Source organism: Aquarana catesbeiana, linkage group LG06 (assembly GCF_042186555.1).
Source record: "Aquarana catesbeiana isolate 2022-GZ linkage group LG06, ASM4218655v1, whole genome shotgun sequence".
NCBI classification, from domain to species: domain Eukaryota; kingdom Metazoa; phylum Chordata; class Amphibia; order Anura; family Ranidae; genus Aquarana; species Aquarana catesbeiana.
In genome coordinates this window covers 261414267-261437796 of record NC_133329.1, presented here as the reverse complement: position 1 = coordinate 261437796, position 23530 = coordinate 261414267, and the positions used below count along the sequence as shown (strand labels likewise).

The following is a 23530-nucleotide window of genomic DNA, read 5'->3' as shown; positions in this document are numbered from 1 at the left end:
GCTGGTTGACCTTCCACCCTAATTTTTGAAAAGTCTGCAAAACCAACTGTAGGTCTTGAACAAGAGACTCCTTGTCTCGAGCAAAGATCAAAAAATCGTCTAGCTATGGGACGATCGATACACTTTGAATCCGAAAAAAGGCCATGACTTTTGTCAAAATCCTCGGTGCTGCCGAGAGACCAAAAGGAAGGGCATTGAACTGCCAGTGAGATGGCTCGTTTCCCACGAGAACTGCAAACTTGAGGAACCTTCAGTGGCTCTGGCAGGTTGGTACATGAAGATAAGCGTCCTGAAGGTCCAGGGTCACCATGAAGACCTCTGGCAACAACAGATTCCTTACCGAATAAATGCTCTCCATTCGGAAACATCTGTAAAACTATGTATTTGTTCAGGACGCTTAAATTTATGACCAAACGAAAGCCGCCAAAAGCTTTGTTGACCAGAAAGACGTGAGAATAAAATCCCCAGAAATTCAGAATTTCTGGGACAGGAGAAATAACTCCCTCTGTTCACAGAAATCAAATTTAACATGGCTTGCCGTTTCTCCTGGTCTCTCGGCAGGTGGGTAAGAAAAAACTTCTGGGGAGGAAGATTTTTGAATTCCAGCCTGTAACCCTTTTCCAAAGTTTGAAGGATAAAGGAATTGGTGGAAATTTCTGCCCATTCCTTGACAAAATGGCACATTCTTCCCCCTACCCCAAACCTGGCGTCACTGGGTATTTTTGGAAGAGGCTGAAGGAGCAAAGGGAGTCCCCCTTTTTGCTTGTCTTTGTTAAAGGACCATTTCTTTTTAGTCTGTTGGTTTTAAAATTAGCCTCGTTTTGGAAGCCACGAAAGGGCTTCTTATTCTGGGGCTTATTCCTTTGGGAAAAGGGGAATCGTTTACTTTTCTCAGAGGAACGAGCTAAGACCTCTAAGGCAGAACCGAACAAGAGTTTGCCTTCGAAGGGAATGCCACAGAGCTTATTCTTGGAAGTAAGGTCACCTTCCCAAGATTTAAGCCAGATAGCTCGCCTAGCTAAATTAATGAGAGCAGAAGCTCTGGCTGCGGATTTCACTGAATCTGCATCAGCTATGGCGACTGACTTGGCAATGAGTGGGAGGGATTCCTTAATCTCTTTTTTCGGGGTGTCAGATGCAAGAAGATCATCCAGACGCTGAACCCATGTGTCTCAATTTCTAGTCACACAGGTGGATGCTACTGCCGGGCCTAAGGAAAAAGCTGAAGCATCCCAGGCCTTATGTAGCAATGAGTCAGCCTATCCATTTGATCTTTAAGGACTACAGATTCTTCAAAAGAAAGATCTGATCTTTTGGACACCTGCGACATAGGGGCATCTAATCTAGGACACTCAAAGAAAACCTCCTCAAATTCAGACTGAAAAGGAAATCTTTTGTGTCCCCTGGATTGGAACAACCTTTTTTCAGGTTCTTTCCATTCAGACAGAATCATGTCCCTAAGAGACTGGTATACCGGAAGTTTTTGCTTTCCATCCCTGTAGGCCCTTATACATTTTATCCTGTACAGATTGGGCTAGTTGTGGCATCTCAATCTATTCTGAGGTATATATTGCTTTTAGTAGTTCATCAATATCCTCGACTGGAAAAAGGTACTTAGATGAGCTACCTGCATCCTCCTCTGATGCAGACTTTTCATCAGAGGAAGAAACTGGATTCTCACCTTCTTGCAGATCAGAGGTATCACGTGAACTAATAGTCTCAGATACTAACAAGGGAAGGGACCTGGCAGAGTTAGAAGGGTCTTGGGCTATGGGTCTCGCTGAGGAAGAGCCTAGACTAGTAATCCTGTCATTAAGTGACCGAAAGGAGTCCACTACCTCCTTCATAGAAGTCATTAACTCCTTAAAAGAGGAAGACTCAGAACTAGCTCTGGGTGGAATACAATCCTCACAAAATAGCTTTTTATAACCATTAGAAAGCCTGGCCCTACAGCTCCCACATTTCTTCTTCATCGGTTTGGCCTAGGAAAAAAAAAAAAAAAAAAAAAAGGCAGGAACAAGGACCAAAGGTTCCATACAAAAAAAAGTCCCTTGCTGTAGACTATCCACAGACAAGGGCTTACCTTGGGGGCAGTATGGGACCCAGATGCTGCCGCTGGTTCAATACGAGCAGATGCTCCATCCTCAGACCTGTCCTCAAGCTCCATGAAGCAAGCGGAGAACGGCCGTAGAGAAGACTGCTGAAAAACTGCACTAGAATGGCGTTTTTAGCACACTATACCCCTGCAGCATGTCCTCAGTGTCTCCACGCCATGCTCCTTTAAAAACTCGGCGTCCGGAAGTGCGTCATGTGACTTCCGGTTCCGGCGCCATCTTGCCACTTGACCGGAAGTCCTCCTGACACCATCTTGGTACACCGAAATGAAGCATTTAGGAGGACACAGTTCCACACAGCAGCGCTGGGGAAAAAAGGAAGGGAGTTGCCACCATTCACATAGGCAAGTAACCCTTAGAAATAGGGAACCCTTCTAGTACAGACTATCATCTAGGACTTGGCCACAACTAGTCCTGGATGAAACCAGAGAAGGGGGGAGGGGTCCACCAACCAGTTACCAGACCTTGGGGGGTGCTCCCGGGGGGTCTGGAGACAAAAAAACAACCCCAAACAAGTTCCAAAGAAATTCAAGCTGTCCTGCAGGCTCAGGGAGCATCAGTGTCAGCGCGAACTATCCGTCGACATTTAAATGAAATGAAACGATATTGGAGGAGACACAGACATAAAAACGCAAGACTACAGTTTGCCAAAATGTACTTGAGTAAGCCAAAATCCTTCTGGGAAAACGTCTTGCGGAAAGATGAGACCAAGATAAAGATTTTTGGTAAAGCACATCGTTCTACTGTTTACCGAAAACAGAATGAGGCCTACAAAGAAAAGAACACAGTACCTACAGTGAAATATGGTGGAGGTTCAATTATGTTTTGGGGTGGTTTTGCTGCCTCTGGCACTGGGTGCCTTGAATGTGTGCAAGGCATCACGAAATCTGAGGATTACCAAAGGATTTTGGGTCGCACTGTAGAGCCCAGTGTCAGAAAGCTGGGTTTGCGTCCGAGATCTTGGGTCTTCCAGCACATACATCAAAAAGCACCCAGAAATGGATGGCAACAAAGCGCTGGAGAGTTCTAATGTGGCCAGCAATGAGTCCAGATCTAAAGCCCATTGAACACCTGTGGAGAGATCTTAAAATTGCTGTTGGGAAAAGGCGTCCTTCCAATAAGGCTGCGTGCACACGAGCGGACTTTTCTGCAACAAAAATCCGACGGCCATTCCGGGGGACTTTCAGCAGACTTTTGAACGAATGGACTTGCCAACACACAATCACACCAAAGTCCGACGGATTCGTACGTGATGACGTACAAATCGGACTAAAATAAGGAAGTTGATAGCCAGTAGCTGCCCTAGCGTGGGTTTTCGTCCGTCGGACTAGCATACAGACGAGCGGATTTTTCGACCGGACTCGAGTCTGTCAGAAAGATTTGAAGCATGTTTCAAATCTAAAGTCCGTCAGATTTTCGACTGGAAAAGGCTCGGACCATCGCTGAAGGTCCGATGAAGCCCACACACGATCGGATTGTCCGCCAGACTCAGTCCGTCGGACCAGTCCGGTCAAAAAGTCCGCTGCATAAAAGAGACCTGGAGCAGTTTGCAAAGAAAGAGTGGTCCAAAATTCCAGTTGAGAGGTGTAAGAAGCTTATTGATGGTTATAGGAAGTGACTGATTTCAGTTATTTTTTCCCAAAAGGTGTGCAACCAAATATTTAAGTTAAGGGTACCAAGAATTTTGACCAGCCCATTTTTGGAGTTGTGTGACATTATGTCCAATTTGCTTTTTTTGTTTTGTTCCAATACACACAAAGGGAATAAACATGTGTATAGCAAAACATGTGTTACTGCAATACTTTTCTGTGAGAAATACTTGATTTTCTGTAGAAATTTCTGGGGTGCCAACAATTTTGGCCACGACTATATCTCCGAGGGTGCCAACCCTTGGATTCACACCAGTAAACATAAGCCTTCCAGACTCTAATATATAGCTGGACGCTGGCTTCCTTGCATTAATCAAAGTTGAGATAACTGACCCGGAAAGCCCACATTTCTTCAGAATGTGGGTTTCAATAGCCAAGCTGTTAAATTTAGTGTTCGTAAAGGATGGAATATCGGCCCCTGTGAAAGCAGGTCTGGCCTTAGTGGAAGGGACCATGGACCTTCCACTGCCATCTTTACGATTTCTGCATACCATGACCTTCTGGGCCATACTGGTGCTACCAGAATTACCAGCTTTCTTTCCAGCTTGATCCTGCAAAGAAGTCGTGGCAGCAACTGAATAGGGGGGGAATGCATAGATCAGTGAGAACTGATCCCACGGGGTTATGAGCGCATCTGTTCCGCATGCAAGTGGATCCCTTGTCCTGGACACAAAGTTGACTAATTTCATGTTGAATCTGGACGCTAGAAGATCTACATCCGGAGTCCCCCATCTTTGGCAAACAGCCCGAAAAACGTTGGGGGTGAAGAGACCATTCCCCCGGGAATAACTGCTGGCGACTTAAGTAATCCGCCTGCCAATTCTCTACGCCTGGAATGAAGACTGCCGATAGGCACGGAACATTCCTTTCTGCCCAACTTAGAATATGGTTCACCTCTCTCTGAGCTGAGAGACTCTTGGTGTCCCCTTGGTGATCGACATAAGCCACAGCCGTGGCATTATCAGACTGGATCCTGACAGGACAATTCTTTAACCTGGAAGTCCAGGTTTTCAGAGCCAGACACACTGCCCGAATCTCTAGGATGTTGATGGGTAAGGCTCTTTCGGTTCTTGACCACTGTCCCTGGACAGTCATCTTCTCTAGTACTGCTCCCCAGCCTGAAAGGCTGACATCTGTCGTTACTACTTTCCAGATAATTGGTCTGAAGGATTTTCCTTTCAGTAGATTCTGGGTTAGTAACCACCAACTGAGGCTTTGGAACACTCTTGGGGACAGCCACATTGGCAAGTCCAAAGCTTGGGTCGTTTTGTTCCAAGCAGACAGGATACTGTTTTGCAACAGTCTCGAATGGAACTGTGCATAGGGAACTGCTTCAAATGAAGCTACCACCTTTCCTAACAACCTCATGCAAAGGCGAATTGAGGGATCCTTTTTTGACCTGACCATCCGCACCAGTTCTCGTATGGAGCTGATCTTTGCCGGAGGCAGTGGCGTATCCAGGGTATGGCAAGTGCCATGGGCACCATGTGAAGGGGGCGCTCGTGAGTGGCTGGGCAGCAAGGCACTTATCACATACTTGCCAGCAACAGTCACAATTTTGTTGGGACATTCCCGGGTTTTTGACCTGTGGCCATCCCGGGTAGTTTCCAGAAAAATCGTTTTTGGGTATGGATGAACTGGGCTGAGGTGTCTGACCCACCCCTAAAAAACTTGAACTGCTCCGCTCTCACCCGGTGCCGCCCACACAGTATGCTGGGAGGGATGTAGTAGCCAGCTACTAGCTAACTAGATAGCAGGGGTGTCCTAGCCAATCAGTGCCCTTAGAAGTGTCAGCTGACTGCCATCACATGACAAGAGAGATGGCTGCCGCCTGTTGCATGCTGCTGATGGTGTTGGTTTCCTCAGTCCTGAGGGCGCAGAGCTCGGAGGTATCTGTCACCCACTCTCTGGGAGCCTCAGCACAGTGCCCGGGAGGAGGGGGGGACACTGTGGCCTGGGCTGCCCTGAAAGACACCATCATGCAGAACAGGTGAGTGATACAGGCTGACCGGGGGGGAAGGAGGGAGGGAGATCATAGATAAGGTGAGGACAGGAGAAGGTGGGAGCTCATTACAGAGCGGATACCAGGAGGAGGGTTTGTGACATGTAATGAGGATGGAGGCGTGCTCATGGCAAAGGTGATACCAGGAGATGGGTCTCTCTCTCTCACACTGTGTCACAGCTGCAGAAGTCTAAGCAGCAGCAGCAGCTCACCCGTCCTGTATGCAGATCAGCCAGCACTCACACTGGTTACAAAATGATTCCCCTTACTCTTCTCTTTATCTATTTACACTGCACACAGGATGGGTGAGCACACTGATGATTAGACTTCTGGAAGGTGCTGCAAGAGTGTGACAGTATTCCTGATGATTTGCAGCTGTCTCTGGAGAGCTCTTAGTGCCAGAGTCCTGTGTGCTCTGTATGATGTTTGTTTTTTATATGGCCTTTCCGGATTTAGGCTGGTCAGGCTTGGATCTTTACAGACTTTCATTATTTATTGTCTTACTGTGCTTGGAAATAGATTGTTGGTAAGCCAGAAACTGCAGTCTCTGACCGTCTCCTGTGCTATGTCTGCAGTCTCTGACCGTCTCCTGTGCTTTGTCTGCAGTCTCTGACCGTCTCCTGTGCTATGTCTGCAGTCTCTGACCGTCTCCTGTGCTTTGTCTGCAGTCTCTGACCGTCTCCTGTGCTTTGTCTGCAGTCTCTGACCGTCTCCTGTGCTTTGTCTGCAGTCTCTGACCGTCTCCTGTGCTTTGTCTGCAGTCTCTGACCGTCTCCTGTGCTTTGTCTGCAGTCTCTGACCGTCTCCTGTGCTTTGTCTGCAGTCTCTGACCGTCTCCTGTGCTTTGTCTGCAGTCTCTGACCGTCTCCTGTGCTTTGTCTGCAGTCTCTGACCGTCTCCTGTGCTTTGTCTGCAGTCTCTGACCGTCTCCTGTGCTTTGTCTGCAGTCTCTGACCGTCTCCTGTGCTTTGTCTGCAGTCTCTGACCGTCTCCTGTGCTTTGTCTGCAGTCTCTGACCGTCTCCTGTGCTTTGTCTGCAGTCTCTGACCGTCTCCTGTGCTTTGTCTGCAGTCTCTGACCGTCTCCTGTGCTTTGTCTGCAGTCTCTGACCGTCTCCTGTGCTTTGTCTGCAGTCTCTGACCGTCTCCTGTGCTTTGTCTGCAGTCTCTGACCGTCTCCTGTGCTTTGTCTGCAGTCTCTGACCGTCTCCTGTGCTTTGTCTGCAGTCTCTGACCGTCTCCTGTGCTTTGTCTGCAGTCTCTGACCGTCTCCTGTGCTTTGTCTGCAGTCTCTGACCGTCTCCTGTGCTTTGTCTGCAGTCTCTGACCGTCTCCTGTGCTTTGTCTGCAGTCTCTGACCGTCTCCTGTGCTTTGTCTGCAGTCTCTGACCGTCTCCTGTGCTTTGTCTGCAGTCTCTGACCGTCTCCTGTGCTTTGTCTGCAGTCTCTGACCGTCTCCTGTGCTTTGTCTGCAGTCTCTGACCGTCTCCTGTGCTTTGTCTGCAGTCTCTGACCGTCTCCTGTGCTTTGTCTGCAGTCTCTGACCGTCTCCTGTGCTTTGTCTGCAGTCTCTGACCGTCTCCTGTGCTTTGTCTGCAGTCTGACCGTCTCCTGTGCTTTGTCTGCAGTCTCTGACCGTCTCCTGTGCTTTGTCTGCAGTCTCTGACCGTCTCCTGTGCTTTGTCTGCAGTCTCTGACCGTCTCCTGTGCTTTGTCTGCAGTCTCTGACCGTCTCCTGTGCTTTGTCTGCAGTCTCTGACCGTCTCCTGTGCTTTGTCTGCAGTCTCTGACCGTCTCCTGTGCTTTGTCTGCAGTCTCTGACCGTCTCCTGTGCTTTGTCTGCAGTCTCTGACCGTCTCCTGTGCTTTGTCTGCAGTCTCTGACCGTCTCCTGTGCTTTGTCTGCAGTCTCTGACCGTCTCCTGTGCTATGTCTGCAGTCTCTGACCGTCTCCTGTGCTATGTCTGCAGTCTCTGACCGTCTCCTCCAGATAGACAGAAAGACACACACACACAGTTACACTAACATCATACAGATGTGTATGTTAACGATTATGTGTGTCATTGTTTTTGTAGGAGTTACTGTGTGCACCAATGTATTTTAATGACTGAGTGCCAGTGTTGGCATCATCAGTGATTTTTGTATCAGTGTGTGCCTGCGGACCATTGTGTGTGCTGAGTGTAGAAAGAGTAGAAACAGAAAAAAAAAAAAATACTTTGAGCACATCATAGACCAGTTTGCATTAGTGAAAGCAAGGAAGGTGCAGTTGTAATTTTTATGTAGTGCCAATCCATAATTTGTTAATTGAAAGATTAAAGAGCTTGACTTGTCGTTTTTTTTGTTAGCTGTCTTTTCTGTTAAGGTTATCTGAAAGATGGGTTTAAAATGTTTTGACAGGGGCGCAGTTTCAGTGCTTGCCATAGGCGCCATTTTCACTAGATACACCTCTGGCCGGTGGCAAGAACACCCTTTTCTGGGCTGTGTCTATGATCAGGCCCAAATACTCCAGCTTTCTTAGCAGTTTTAAGGAAGGATTCTCTAGGTTGAAAATCCAACCCAGACTTTCCAGGTAACTGGTTGTAATGCGTACACTTTGCTCCAAACGGGCCACTGACTGGTCTATTAACAATAGATTGTCTAGGTACGCCAAGACTGTTATGCCTTGTTCCCTTAACCTGGATAGAGGTGGGGCCAGTACCTTTGTGAACACCCGGGGTGCTGTAGCTAGCCCGAAGGGCAAGGCTACAAACTGAAAGTGCTGGTCCTTTGGTGAGCGGGAAATATAGGGACATGCAGATATGCATCCCTGATGTCGATGGACACCAGAAGTTCTCTTCCCTGTAGGATAGAAACTACTGAGCTGATTGACTATGCAAAATGAGCGGATCTTCAGGAATTGATTTAGATTCCTTAGATCTAGAATGGGACTGACATCTCCATTTGGTTTTGGTAGTACCGTAAACAGGTTTGAATAAAACCCCAAACTTTGCTCTTCTGTGGGGATCTGTATGATCACCCCCTGAGCCAATAATCGGTCTAATGCTTGAAACAGGGATTGCCTTTTCCCTGGATCCTTGGGAACGTTTGATCTCAGAAAACGAGATGGTGGAAACTCATGTAATTCTAGTTTGTATCCTAGACACTGTGGAGAGAACCCATCTGTCCTGAATTTCCCTTTGACAGACTTCTGAGAAATGTAGAAGTCTTCCCCCCACTCTGGTGAGGGGGGACACCTCTTCAAGAGAAGGCTTTAGTATTCTGCTTTGCAGCTTTCTGGCCCCAGGTCTTCTTTTGAGCCTGGGCCTGACCCTGAGATTTTTCTCTAGAGTCTGACGGTGGAGGCTGTCGCCACTGCCTAGAGGCGGATGCCCCTGGCGCAGGAGAAAAAGTCAGTTTAAATGGAGGAACATTTATACTTTCTTTTGACTGGCAAAAGAGTACTCTTTCCACTAGAAATTGTTTGGATGTATTTATCCAAATAATTGCTCCCCGTGAAAGGGGAAACTAGTCAGAAGCTTCTTGCAAAGTGCTTCGACTGACCAACCTTTTAACCAAAGGGTCCTACGCATGTGTACTAGCACAAGCGCAAGGTGGGACGCCTGGTGAATAGAATCCTTCATAGCATCTATGGCAAAACATAATGCTTTTGGTAGTTCAGCCTACTCACGGGCTTGCTGTGCAAGGAGCCCTTTAAGAGCCTATGTGAATTGGTCCTTTAAGGACTGAGATGCCTATTGCTGCAACTGCAGGCTCAGTAACGGTTCCTGTCAAGGCAAAGAAGGATTTTAACAGGAATTCCAACTTTTTATCTGTTGGATCTTTAAGCATATGTGCATTATCTACTGGACAAGTTAAACTTTTATTTACACTGGGAATCGCAGCATCAACCGTTGGAACCTTCCATTTTTTAGTGAATTTTTCCTTCATGGGATAGAGAACTGAGAATCTCTTTGGAGGAAGAAACGTTTAGCCGGATGATCCCATTCAGCATAAATAAGCTTTTCCAGTAATGCATGGATAGGAAACGCATGCAAAGGCTGTAAAGCAGGGGTCTTCAAACTACGGCCCTCCAGTTGTTCAGGAACTACAATTCCCATCATGCCTAGTCATGTCTGTGAATGTCAGAGCTTTACAATGCCTCATGGGACGTGTAGTTTTGCAACAGCTGGGGGGGGCCGTAGTTTGAGGATCCCTGCTGTAAAGGTTTTAAAGAACCCAAGGAAGAAACCGGACTTTCAGCTAACTCTGTTAGGGGTAGCATGAAAGCGGAGCAAACCATCTCCGTAAGAATTTGTACCTCAGATTGTGAAGTTGAATCAACTGTTGTTTCCTCCACAGAAGAATAATCGGCTTGTTTCTCCTCTTAATCATCTGAAGGTAATACCTCATCCTGTCCCCACTGTACCCTTCGTAAAGAATCAGAAGTGGGGGAGGGGGATCTAGCACGCTTCCTATCCAATTGGATAGAGGATGTGATTAAAGCCGCTAATCTTCCTTCTAGGCCCTGCAGGGCAGAGGAATATGCATCTTCAGTCACGTATACAGGGGCTGAAGTGTGAGAAGCAGTAGCACCACAAAATGCTTCCCATGACTTACCATGTCAGGTATCTCCGGAGAGCATGACAGTCTGGGAGGCATGACTGGAGTTCCCAGCGCCTGGGGGTGGAATCTTTGGTACCCTTGTGGTAGCTCTGGAAGCCATAGTGCTAAGCACAAAAGCAGAGGCACATTAACATATAGTATTTTGCTGAACAATAGTTATAGCAAAAAAACAATGTCATCATAAGATCAGCCTTTAATGCTGAGTAAAAACTGTATTTCCTGTACTGGAAATGCCTGCTTACACCCCTTACGTGCCCATCGCTCGTGTCCCTTAGTGTGTCAGACTTCTGTCTTCAGCAAAGATGAACTGAGAGCGTCTGTGTTTTAAGTCTCAGGTGAGAACCTGATTAGGCGTCCTCAGCGTCTTCCACCCTAGTGTATGTGCCACGTGCGCCAAGTGGATGTTACATCCCGCACACGACACCGCCTATCTCTGAGACACGCCCTCTGCATACCTGCCCCCTCCTTGTTTAAAGTAACTCTAGTCTGCGTGCGCATACTGAAAATCAGGAAAGGGGTACACATTACACCCTAAATATGGGTGTAATGTGCAACATGTTTCAAAAGGTGAACTTGTCCTTTAACTTTTTTCAGCTTGCTCCCCTGTGCCAGTGAGTGGCTGCTGCAGGGTAGAGAAGGGAGCATGAATGGCTGGGCTATGGGAAATTTACAGGTGATATCACCACTCCTGAAATTCACAGCCATTAGCAAGCCATCCCCAACACAGGGGAGCCGGAGATGCGGGATGACATGACTGGACTGACACAGGCTGAATAAAAGCAGATATACAGATCCTGGTTCACACTGATGTGGTGGGTGGAGATTCACAGCAATTCCTGTGCATTTCCCGCACTGCATCACAATCGCTCTCTGTTCAAACAAACCGCTACAGATGTCAATGTTAACTTAATGACAAAAATGCAGTGCAATTTTCAGAATCAGATCGCGCAAGTGTGAAGACCCATGGGATCCGATTCTAGTGCAGAAAAAAAAAAAAAAAAAAAAAAAATCGCATGTGGTATGAACAGGAATGTAGTGCGATTCCTGTCTCAATCACCATTGGTTTTCCACAACAGTGTGAACCTAGGCTTAAAGGAGGAAGTAAACTTCCCTCTAATGTTTGTACCTATAGGTAAACCTATAATAAGGCTTACCTATAAGTACTGTAAATATCTCCTAAACTTACATCATTTAGGAAACACTTACTGTATACTGCGCCGATGATGTAATCAGCACGTGCACTCTGAAGGAACGGCCACCCATGCCATTTCTTCAGAGCCCCATGCCGTGTCTGAGGGCTCCGGCCAATCACATGACCAGAGTCCGCTGACCCGGAAGGAAGACGGGTGAAGATGGATGTGGCCTCCAGCAGGGATGACAAGGGCTTCGTTTACAGGTAAGTTTCACATAATGTGCTAGTATGCAATACACACTACGCCTTTACTTTGCAGGCGACAAAATAAATAAAATTAAAAAAAAGAAGGGGGAAGGAGGCAATGTTTACTTCCTCTTTAACCTTACAGTTGTCTCCAGAACAGGAGTAAAAGAGAAATTATCCACTGGAGGGAAATCTAAGAACTTCCCTCACTCTGTAAACATTTACTTTCACTTCCTGTTCTGTCTTTATGACAGGAAGTGAAGGAAAATCTCTCTAACAGGACACAGAGAACATAAAATAACCTGAAAGCAGTTCTATCCCTACATTATTAAAAAATAAAAGGGTGTACGTGCACTTTTCTCATTTGGGTAATAGTTAAATTTCAATGCACACATGGTTTAGAGGAGTTCTGTAACAGCGAAGCCCCCAGGGTTGGAGCCTGCCGCTAGTTTCTGATTAAACAATGCTGTCCGAGAAATAGACAGAAGAGATAACATGCATTGACTGAGCTACAAGTTCCACTAGCTATGAATGGAAATGTCAGCTCTATCAGTACTGCCGCTAGCCATGCGCTATACACACTACTCCAATTGCAACACTCACCTTCCTATTCACCACGCAACAAATATGGCGACAACTACAGGCCACATGTGCCGCTCCCGGTACGTCATGACGCTTAGTTCCGCCCTCTCCTTACAGGCGCTCTCCATTCTGTCTGAAGAGTTTCGCTTTTCTGCTCTCAGCGTCCTATTGGCTCAAACTTTCCAGCCTGTTCAATGATTGGCCTCAGTAAAAGCATCTATCGCTTGATTGGTTGAGCTTGTTCGCGCATGGACCCTACGGCAGTGACGAGCGTGTGGCGGGAGAAGAGAGCGGAGTCGGTAAGGCTGATGTGTGGAGGGGGAGGGACTGTGCTGTAAATTATGAGTGAGTTTTCTGTACGCCAGCTCTGTGGATGTGCCTTATTCTGAGTGCAGTAATGGGGCTCTATGGACATGTCCTCGCATACTGTCATTTGTTTCCAGGGACGGTCCTGACTGGAGATTTTCTAATATTTTCATTGCGGGGCATTAAAAGCTGCCCTCAGGGTGGGGCTGTCCCTGAACTGCAAGGGTTAAATGTTCATAAAATCCTTTTTGCCCCATTGTATCCCCCCTCCCCAGCTGCATTACTGCTTCCTAAAACCGCTTCTCAATGCTCCATCAGTCTCGGGCACACTGAGGTCATCATGTACAATGCAGGACCAGAAGACGGAGGCCCCGCCCTCACCTGTGAAGAGGAGAGCGCTGGGGGAGTGAGGGATGAAGTACCGCTGCGGTTTATTTGCCCCAACACTAAGCCCCGGTTCACATCTGTGTAGCTTCAAAGTCGCATCACTTTAATAGCTGACTATCCTGTGCGACTTCATTGTAGCTTACTGACATTCATTGTAATTTCGTTAACACAAGTCGCACAAAAATAGTGCAGGAACCTTTTTCTAAGTCGCTGCGATATGACCGGTTCCATTGCCGGTAATAGGGTGCGACTTTGAACTCTCAGTCGCACTGGTGTGGACCAGGGCTAAAAGAACGTAGCCCTTGCGGAGCTGGGGGAGCTCTACTACAAAGATAATGTTTGATTTTAGGGCCAGTTCACACCATAGAAACGCGCTCCAGATGCTTTTTTGCATGCTCGTTTTTGATGCGTTACAGTGCATCCCCCCCCCCCTTTTTTCCATTAAGAACATGGGTGTTTTGGTGCGTTCCCATGAGTTTTTTTGATGCTTTTTATAGCGTTCCAGTGCAGGTAAAATGCAGCATGTTCTACTTTTTTTTCTGGAACTGCAAGCACTGGTGTGAACTATGCCATTGAAAATCATATAACCTACATTCTATGCGTTTTTTTGATGCAGAAAAAAAACACACTGGACTGCATGTGGTGTGAACTGGCCCTTACTGAGTGTGCAGTTTTAAAGTGCTTATTAAGCCACACTTTTTTATTTATTTATTTTGGATAGAGTGGGGAAAGATTCGAACCTCTGTCAGGTTTATATTGCTGTCCAAGGCAAAATGAATGTGTTAAGATGTACATAAACACATCATGACATGCATCAACCCATGAGGTGCATTATGACGTGTGCTACCATCCAACAGGGAGTGCATTGCATGTTGATGCATATTTGCATGCATTTCTTGATTTCTATAGAAGATGCATCATGGAGAAAAAACACATAGGGGTAAATCTAGCCTTCGAGAGGTTTTCTCTTAGACACCTTTCGCGCTGAGGCGTTTTTCAGGCGCTTTTGGGCTAAAAATAGTGCCTGAAAAAAGCCTCCCCTGCAGTCCCAGTGTGAAAGCCCGAGTACATTAAAAAAAGGCCTGCAAGCATCTTTGGGACGGTGGAGGACCGGTGTATATACACCATTCCTCCACCTCTCTTTCCCATTGAAATAAATGGCCACCGCTGCTGAAGTGCCTGCAAAGCGCTTTGGGAGTGGCACTACACGGGCGCATTTAATCCTTTATTTGGCCGCTAGCGGGGGTTAAAAGTGCCCTGCTAGTGTCTGAAAAGCGCAGCAAAAATGACGATAAAGCTAAAACTAGCGTAATTTACCGTCAACGCCTGTCCCAGTGTGAAAGCGGCCTTACTGTCCTCCCTGGTTTACCAGACAGGAAGTAAGGAGAAAATCTGAAACAGGGACACCATAATAAAAGCTTTACAGGTGTTCTAGCCCAGCCCCTCTCAGTCGGGATGCCACCTGGGTTTGTCAGGTATGTCCTTAAACAGCAGAAATCTTTAGATCAACTTCTGTACAACCAGCCTGCTCCTACATGGATTGAAATTCCTCCTGCCGCCAAGCCATTCAGAAAGCACAGAGCGATTCACGCATGCGCAGTAGGATTTACTGCCAGTTTCCCTTACAATGAATGGAGGCGGCAGCACCCGAGAGCCAATGAAAACATTGTCTGGGGTGCCAACATTGCTGGATTCCTAATATTAAGTCAGCAGCTACAGTATGACTTTTAATTTTGTGCTACAAAAAGAACTCTGCTTTAACATAACGTATACATACATTAGGGCTTTCTTTTTGTGAATATTGTCTTGCAACAATAATTTTTTTTTCGCAATCCTTACACAATTAAACATAATAAAACTAAACAAAAGGCATTTTTTCTTTTTTTTTAAGCAGTGTTAGTTTAAACATAAATAGTGTTACTGCACATAAAAAAGAGTGCATTTTATTCTGTAATTTGTCCTGTTTAACCACTTCAATACCAGGCACTTATACCCCCTTCCTGCCCAAGCCAATTTTCAGCTTTCAGTGCTGTCGCTGTTTAAATGACAATTGCGCGGTCAAACTACGTTTTTATCATTTTGTTCCCACAAATAGAGCTTTCTTTTGGTGGCATTTGATCACCTCTGTGGTTTTTATTTATTTTTTGGTAAACGAATAAAAACAGACCGAAAATTTTGAAAAAAAAAAAAAAAAAAAAGTTTTTCTTTGTTTCTGTTATAAAATGTAAGTTTCCTCCTTCACTGATAAGCTGCATCGATGAAGTAGCACTGATATGCAGCACTGATGGGCATTGATAGGGGGCACTGATGGGTAATTATGGGTGGCACTGATAGGTGGCACTGGACACTGAAAGAAGGTGGCAATGATGGGCACTAAAAGGTGGCACTGATAGACTGCATCACTGGTGGCACTGACAGGCATTTTTAATTGCCACTGATTGGCAGCTGCCTGGGCACTGATTGGCATATCACTGGTGGTCTAGGGTGGCATATCTGGTGGTCCAGTGTGGTGGCCTTCCCTGGTGCTCCTGGGCGGGCATCCGAGGGGGGGCTGCGCTAATAAACAATCAGCACATAAACCCCCCCCTGTCAGGAGAGCAGCCGATCGGCTCTCCTTTACTCACTTCTATCAGACGTGAGTGAGGAAAAGCCGTTCAACGGCTCTTCCTGTTTACATCCTGATCAGCCGTGATTGGACACGGCTGATCACGATGTAAAGAATCCATCAGAGGCTCTTTACCAAGATCGGTGTAGCGGTGTGTCAGACTGACACACCGCACCACCAATTGCCATGATGCACGCCCCCTGTTATCCTGCTGGACGTCATATGACACAAAGTCAAGATAACTGAACCACCGCCCGGGCAGGAAGTGTCCCTTCACTGGCTCACAGGAGTAATAGTCCGTGGGAGCTTGTCCGCCCAGTGTGCTCTGGGGGGGGGCCCGTAAGTGAGCTCATTCTGAGCGTCCATGCCAGCGCTCAGCATGTCGGCGGCGAGTGACATCAGTTCTGGGGGCGGAGAGTTCCGGCGGGCGTAGCAGCAGTTGGTTCCGGCTGCTGGAACGCAGGAGTAAGGGGCGGGTCTTCTGGCCGGGACTCACAGGAAGAGATTATTTAAACCTCACAGGCGGCTGCTGCAACGTTCGCAATGGAGGAGGCTGAATCGTCAGCAGCAATGGCGGATGCAGGTGCCCAGGTTCCCGGCCAGGCCCAGGTAGGAGAGGTGCAGCGGCACCTCTTTCCTTTTTTCTCACTGGGTGTTTTTTTTCTGTGTGACTTTGCTAGGCCTGCAGCTGTCTGCTATAGTGGTAACTGGATAATAGCTGTCTGCTATAGTGGTAACTGGATAATAGCAGCTCAGCATGGAGGGAGACTCTGAGGCACTTAGGGGTGTTTTCTCTGGGCTCTGTCTGTTCTCTCTGTTGGCAGCTATAGGTCACCCTAATAAGGGTTGGGATTTTGTCTTGCTGTCTTTTCAGAATGCTACCGTCAGAGAGAACAGGGAGAAAATGCCCTCCATGCAAGAACCCATTAGGGGACTCCTGGCTCAAACTGCTGTGCAAATCCTGCATTGCAGGTTTAGTACGAGATGAGGCTACACAGGAGTGTAAAGAGCTCTTTTCATCTCTAAGAAAAAAACTAGCAGAGACCTTGGGGACAGTACGTTCCCTTATAAAAAAAAAACAAAAAAAAAACAGGGCCAGGGTTCCTGCCAGGAACAAAGCTCCCGGTCCAGACTTCCTCCTACCACTTCCAGACTAATGGTAAGTGAGTCAGAGGAAGAGGAACAAAGTATTCGCCCCTCAACCATTGATTCTGAGGAGGATGAGGGGGAAGAAGAAGAAAATAAATCTAGGTACAAACTAACGTTTGAAGAGGTGGAAGACCTACTTAAGGCAGTATATACCACCTTAGACATTCAAGAAGAGAAACCCCAGCTATCGACACACGACAAAATGGATCAAGGACTGGAAGAGGCCAGACATAGTCTTTCCTGTCAACAAAGTTTTGTCGGATACGATCAAAAAAGGAGTGGAAAGATCCGGAAAAAGGCCATTTTTTTTTCCAAAGCTCTCAAAAGAAGGTTTCTTTTTGAAGAGGACAAATCGTTACTTTGGAAAAAGAAACCAAAAATTGATGCCGCGTTCTCTCAAGTGTCCAGACGGACGGATCTGGCATTCGAGGATATGGGCGTGCTAAAGGACATCATGGACAAAAGAGCAGATGCACTTTTAAAGAAAGCCCGGGACTCGTCCCTATCCAACCTTAAACTGGCAATGGCAGTGTTTGCTAGAAATATGGAGTGTTGGCTGGAACAACTCAAAGGCCACGTGGTAGCAGGTACTTCTAGGAAAGATCTGTTGGAGTCCTTCCCTACCCTTTTGAGAGCGGTCAAATATATGGCTGATGCTTCAGCAGAATCCATCAGGAAATCTACCAGATACTCAGCACTTGTTAACTCTGCCAGGAGGGCTCTTTGGCTGAAAACATGGTCAGGAGACTCGGCATCAAAGGTAAAACTTTGTGGAATCCCCTTTACAGGGAACCTGGTCTTTGGGCCAGAATTGGAGACAGTCCTTGATAGGACAGCCGATAAGAAAAACTTATTCCCACAGAAGAAGGAAGGGCAGCAAAGGAAGAATTTTCATCCTTTTCAACAAGCCCATAAAGGAAGGGATCAAACCCAAAAAAGGCCCTGGACCCCCCAGAAAGGGAGGGTAGCGGAAGGGTGCTCTTTAGACCTCCTGAGCAGACCCCAAAAAAGCAATGATCATCTTCCATAGGCAGGAGACTACAGGACTTCCTGCCAGCTTGGGAAAGAGCGACAAAGTTTCTTCGTTCTGAATTTAATCCATCAGGGTTATCAGCTAGAATTTTTATAGACGCCTCCGAACCGGTTTTATGTGACAAACCTTTCAAGGGATCAGGAGAAGGCCTTGGCTATGAAATCTCTGTTCGGAGAATTGTTGCAACAGGCTGTCATCTCCCAAGTCCCTAAAAATCAGAAGGGGAAGGGGTTTTACTCCCACATTTTCCTGGTCAAAAAACCTTCAGGAAAATTTCGGCTGATTCGCAACTTGAAAATCCTGAACTAATCCATAGAATACAAAAAATTTAGGATGGATACGATCTTCTCCGTGAGAAATCTGCTTACCCCCCAGATGTTACATGGCATCTATCGATCTGAGAGACGCCCATCTCCATATACCAGGCGCAGCCTAAGCACAGATGTTCCTGTGATTAGCAGTGAATCGGGGGGGGGGGGGGCAGGGGGATGATCTGGCACCTGCAGTTCAGGGCCCTGCCTTTCCTCCTCTCCCCGGGTATTCACAAAAGTGATGGTAGAAGCTCTGGAGGCCCTGAGACTGAAGGGGATTCCAATAGTTCCCTGCTTGGACAATTTACTGCTGTTTCCCGACTCAAAAGATCAAGTAGAGGTCAACCTGCAAGTAACCCAAGCACATCTCAGTGGTTTGGAATGGCTTCTGAACCTTCAGAAATAAAATCTGTTACCATCTCAAAGAGTAAGGTTTCTGGGGTACGAAATAGACTTAGTAGAACAAAGAATTTCCCTCCCTCAAGAAAAGGTGGAAAAGATGCAGATGGCTCTGAAGATACCAACACAGAGGTGTCAGTAAGGCAAGCCATGTCTGTTCTAGGTCTATTGACAGCAGCAATTCCCTCAGTACAGTGGGCCAGGTTTCATGCTCTGCCCCTACAGGCGGACATTTTTCTAAACTGGTCACATCAGGAACCTCTGGAAAAGGAGTTCAGGATGATAGGGGTAAGGGCAAAAAGATCACTTTGGTGGTGGAGAGATCAGGAAAACGCCTCAAAGGGTCTCCCATGGACTTTCCTGGTAACTCACAGGTTGACAACAGATGTGAGTGCATGGGGATGGGGAGCTCACCTTGAGGAATGGACAACTCGGGGTATGTTCCAAACCAGAGGCAAGAAGGTCCCCAAATTGGAGGGAGCGAAAGGCTATCCACCTAAGCCTCTTTCGTTTTCAGCAGTTTCTAAAGAGTCAACATGTCCAGGTACTGTCAGACAACATGATGGCGGTATTGTACCTAACAAAACAAGGGGGCACAAGGCGCAAAACTCTGATGGAACTAGCTCGTCAGATCCTGAGCTGGGCAGAGAGAAATTTGACCTCATTGTCCGCAGTCCATTTGAAAGGCATGGAAAACACCCTAGCGGATCTCCTCAGCAGGAGAGAAATAAGAGAAGCAGAGTGGTCTCTAAACCAGGAGCTATTTGTGATGATTTCCGAGAGGTGGGTTTCCTCAAGTGGACATTTTCGCAAATCAAAGGAATGCAAAAAAACACTGGCATTCTTTTCTCTTCAGAGGCAGGATCAAGCTCTCGGAGTGTATGTATTAGCCCACAAACGGTTCTTCCCTTTGTCTTGCGCCTTTCCTCTGTTTCAATTAATACCGTGGGTGTTAGCAAAATTCAGAGCGGAGTCAACAAGTCTGATACTAATCGCCCCTTATTGGCCAAAGAGGCCCTGGTTCTCCACCCTAGTAGATCTCTCAGCAAAACCCCCCTAGAGATTTCCACTCGGGGTGGATCGTCTGTGTCGAGGACAGATTGTGCATCCAGATCCAGCTTACCTCAATCTGACGGCCTGGTTTCTGAGGAGGAAATGTTAAGGAAAAAGGGACTCTCAAAAGCTCATCAGCACCCTTCTAGCCAGTAAGAAGAAGGTCACCAGGGCTATCTACTTCAAGGTCTGGGAGTGTTACAATTCCTGGTGTTCCAGAAAAAACTTTAATTTATTTAGTATTTCAGTTTTAGAATTTCTCCAGGAAGGTATGGAGAAGGGTTTAGCAGAGAGTACCCTCAAAACGTAGGTAGCTGCTTTTATCAGTTTTTTTGGAAAAAACCCTGTCAAGGGAGCCCTTAATAGTTAGGTTCTTTAGGGCTATGGCAAAAATTAGACCTAGACCTCTTATTAGTTTTCCCAAGTGAGATTTATCTTTAGTTCTTAAGGGGCTCACTAAGTCACCATTCGAGCCAATAGAAGAAGCATCGTTAAGATTTCTAACACTAAAGACTATACTTCTGGTCGCAGTGACATCTGCCTGTAGAATTGGAAATACAGGCATTATCTACCCAAGAGCATTTTAGGAGATGTCTACCAGACAGGATAGTCCTAAGGACGGACCCAGCCTTCCTGCCTAAAGTATCCTCCAGTCTTTCACCAGACACAGGAGATCATTCTCCCTACCTTTCGCCCCTTGCCTTCTTGGCCAGGTGAAGAGGCCTTCCACACTCTGAACATTAGAAGGTGCCTCTTAAGGTACTTAGAGATAACAAGGAGTATTAGTCAATCATCTTCACTCTTCATCTTGATGGAAGGGAGTCGCAAAGGGATTTGAGCCTCCAAAAACACCCTAGAAAGGTGGCCGAAACAAGCCATTAAAGAAGCTTACCTATCCTTAGGTCTGGAATCTCCAGAGGGAATCTTGCCTCATTCTACGTGGGCAGTGGCTGCTTCTTGGGCAGAAAGAGCCGGGGCATCACCTGAGCAGATATGTAAGGCTGCCACGTGGTCCAGTTTTTCAACCTTTTATAAGGCATTACCTTTTGGATCTACTGTCAGCCTCAGACCAGTCCTTTGGTAGGAAGGTTTTACAGGCAGTGGTCCCACCCTGAAGTTAAGAGCTCGCTTATCTCCAAGGTGCTGTCCTGAAAGGCGAAGGGAAAAAACCTTAGACTTACTGGTGATGGTATTTCTACGAGCCTTTCAGGACAACAGCCTACTTCCCTCCCTAGGTTGTATATGTATAGTATAATTATGGGGCTCTGTAATTGTCTGCTTATATCTTCCAGCATGTCGGAGGTCTTCTCGGTAATAACTGAAGGCATGATGGAAGCAGCTGCTTTTAAAAAGGGGCGTTGTCATGCAGTGTTTCCTGTGAAGAGGTGGAGCTGCGCTCTCTCCAAGGTGCTGTCCTGAAAGGCTCGTAGAAATACCGTCACCAGTAAGTCTAGGGTTTTTTTTAACTTTGCACTTTTTTTCAGTGAGATACGTGAAAATCTATGTAAAAGGTGATGTATAATAATGATAATAATAATTAATAAACAAAGCAAACAGAAAAAAAGTTAATAGAAAATAAAAATCACCATGAAAATTACAATTGACTGGAGAAGGAGAATATGGAGTTAATTAGTGCTTATTATAGTAAATTAAGAGGTTAAAAAGGGGTTCAACAGAGGAACATGTAATTAGAAATTTAACTTGCCAATGTTGCTTTAACCCTTTCGCTGCCAGGCCCTGTGCTCCATTTTGTACACTCAGGTGGCCAAACCAATTTTGAAAATTTTCCTTTGCTTTTTTATTTTTCACTTATAGCTTTTAGAGTTTGTAAAAGACCCCCCCCCCCCCCCCAACCATAAAACTACTAGAACTATAAAAACACAGCAAATTTGACAAAATTCCTACTAAATATAAAAGCTTAATCTGTATTGAGTTAATAAATAAATATTTGTAACTTTTTAAATTGTGCCTTTTTGCGAAACAGACGCAAAAGTGTAAATATCCAAATTTCTCAAAAAATCTGACGCTTTTAATTCTTCCCTTAGTGCTTTCAGAATTTGGGAAAGACCCCAAAACCATATATTTTCTGAAAGAATGTGACCTCTAGAATAAAAAGAAGGTGCTACTGATTTTTTCTTTTTTAGACCTCGCGGTATTTGTGCAAATATTTATCAAACCAATATATTTGCAAAAAATACACTAAAACCACTATTGGCTAAAAACACAGCTAATTTTTACAAAATTCCTGCTAAATCCATATTAAATATAAAAGCATAACCTAAAAGCATAATTTAAATTTTAAATTGCGCCTTTTTGCAAAATAGTGAAAATCGAACGTACCCAAAAATTTCTCTAAAAATCTGAAGCTTTTCATTTTTCCCTTACAGCTTTCAGAGTTTGTAAAAGACCCACCCAAACCATATATTTTCTGAACGCATAGGACGAGTAGAATAAACAGAAGGTGCTATTGATTAAGGCCCCACGATATTTGCCGAATGTTTACCAAATTAAAATTTTCGCTAAAAATTCACTAAAATCATTATTGGCAGATACAAACACAGCACATTTTACAACATTTCTGCTAAATTCCTACTGAATAAAAAAGCTTAACCTGTATTGAGTTAATAAATAACAAATATTTGTAAATTTTGAATTGCGCCTTTTTGAGAAATGGTGAAAATCTGAGGTGCGCAAAAGTTTTAGAAAATCTGGAGGTTTTCTGTCACAAAGGCCACGTACCTGATGTGAGACCGAAGTAATGGGGAAGCCTCCCTTGCACCTCGGGTCCCTAAAGCCTCTGGAGATGGAGACAGAGACTTGTACACTGAGTGGCATGGGTGCGGAGCACCGTGCAAGCCTTAGTCCGGGATCTGAGCCGAGGTCAAGCCCAGTTGGGCAACAAAGCATAAAAGGGTTAATCAGAAGAAGAATGGTAGAGATCCAAGCCGGGGTCGGTTCCAATCCGGCAGCTGTGTACAAAAGGGGCAAAGAAGTAGAATGGTTAAGGTACAAATCCGAGGTCAATGGCAAGCAGCAATCGAGAGTAGTCAAATAGGTTTCCAGGTCACAACAGTTTCAGACAGATCACACACTAGCACAGGAACAAGGGGGGACTGAACATAATGCATCAATTTGGCAGTGTCTGGGCTGGGCTTTTATAGGGAAGTTTGAGGTCACTTCCTGTGCACCTCCTGGGCATTTTCCCGCCTTTTTCCATCAGGTTGAGGTCAGTTCCTGTGCGCGTCCTGGGCATTTTCCTGCCCTTTTTCATCAAGTCTTCTGCACAGGTGCGGGTTGGTGCCCTGAGGCGTCTTTGGCACATGCTCAGTTGGCACGGATTTCCTCTTGCGGCAACGCGCCATTGGTGCATGTGTAGTAAGCCGATTTTCCCTTTTCACCTACAGCTTCTAGAATTTGTTAAAGACCCCCCCCCCCCAATCATAAATTTTCTGAAAGCACATGGCCAGTGGAATAAAAAGAAGGTGCTACTGATTTTTAAGGCAGCACGATATTTTCGCAAATGTTTATCAAAACAATATTTTCGCGAAAAATTCTCTAAAATCATTAATAGTGCACATAAACACAACATAACTTACAAAATTCCTGCTAAATTGCTACTAAAGCATCATTCACATGTGGCATACATGCACAGGGATGCACAGGTGTTCCATGCATATCGGATGGTATCCAATGGAACTGGACAGGTGGTCCATTTTTCCATCTGACCACTCCATAGAGAATAGCGAGCCGTGTCTGCTCTGCGGACGTGGACCTGTCATCTGCCTGCTCAGCCGGGATCAGCAGACAGATCCCCCGCTGAGCAGGCAGATCAGCTTGACAGTCCGCTCCATGTGAATGGGGTCTTATCACGAGCGGCCGGCCAGTGCGGCTCTTCTGCTTGATTCCGAGCATGCGTGGAATTTTGTGCGTTGGAATTGTGTACACATAATGGGAATTTCCGA

The 23530-nt window shown here is 46.1% G+C and overlaps 2 protein-coding genes across 3 annotated transcripts in view; one reads left to right on the top strand and one right to left on the bottom strand.

The window, feature by feature from the left end:
* The window catches only part of QNG1 (Q-nucleotide N-glycosylase 1), a 53070-nt gene extending 40574 nt beyond the window's left edge, over positions 1 to 12496 (bottom strand). Inside the window, exon 1 of the mRNA XM_073633245.1 lies at positions 12347 to 12496. The gene's annotated coding sequence lies outside the window, so the exon portion shown is untranslated. The remainder of the gene's footprint in view (positions 1 to 12346) is intronic.
* The window catches only part of ORC2 (origin recognition complex subunit 2), a 132910-nt gene continuing 121824 nt past the window's right edge, over positions 12445 to 23530 (top strand). For both annotated transcript variants that reach the window (XM_073633243.1, XM_073633242.1), the window contains exon 1: positions 12445 to 12624. The gene's annotated coding sequence lies outside the window, so the exon portion shown is untranslated. The remainder of the gene's footprint in view (positions 12625 to 23530) is intronic.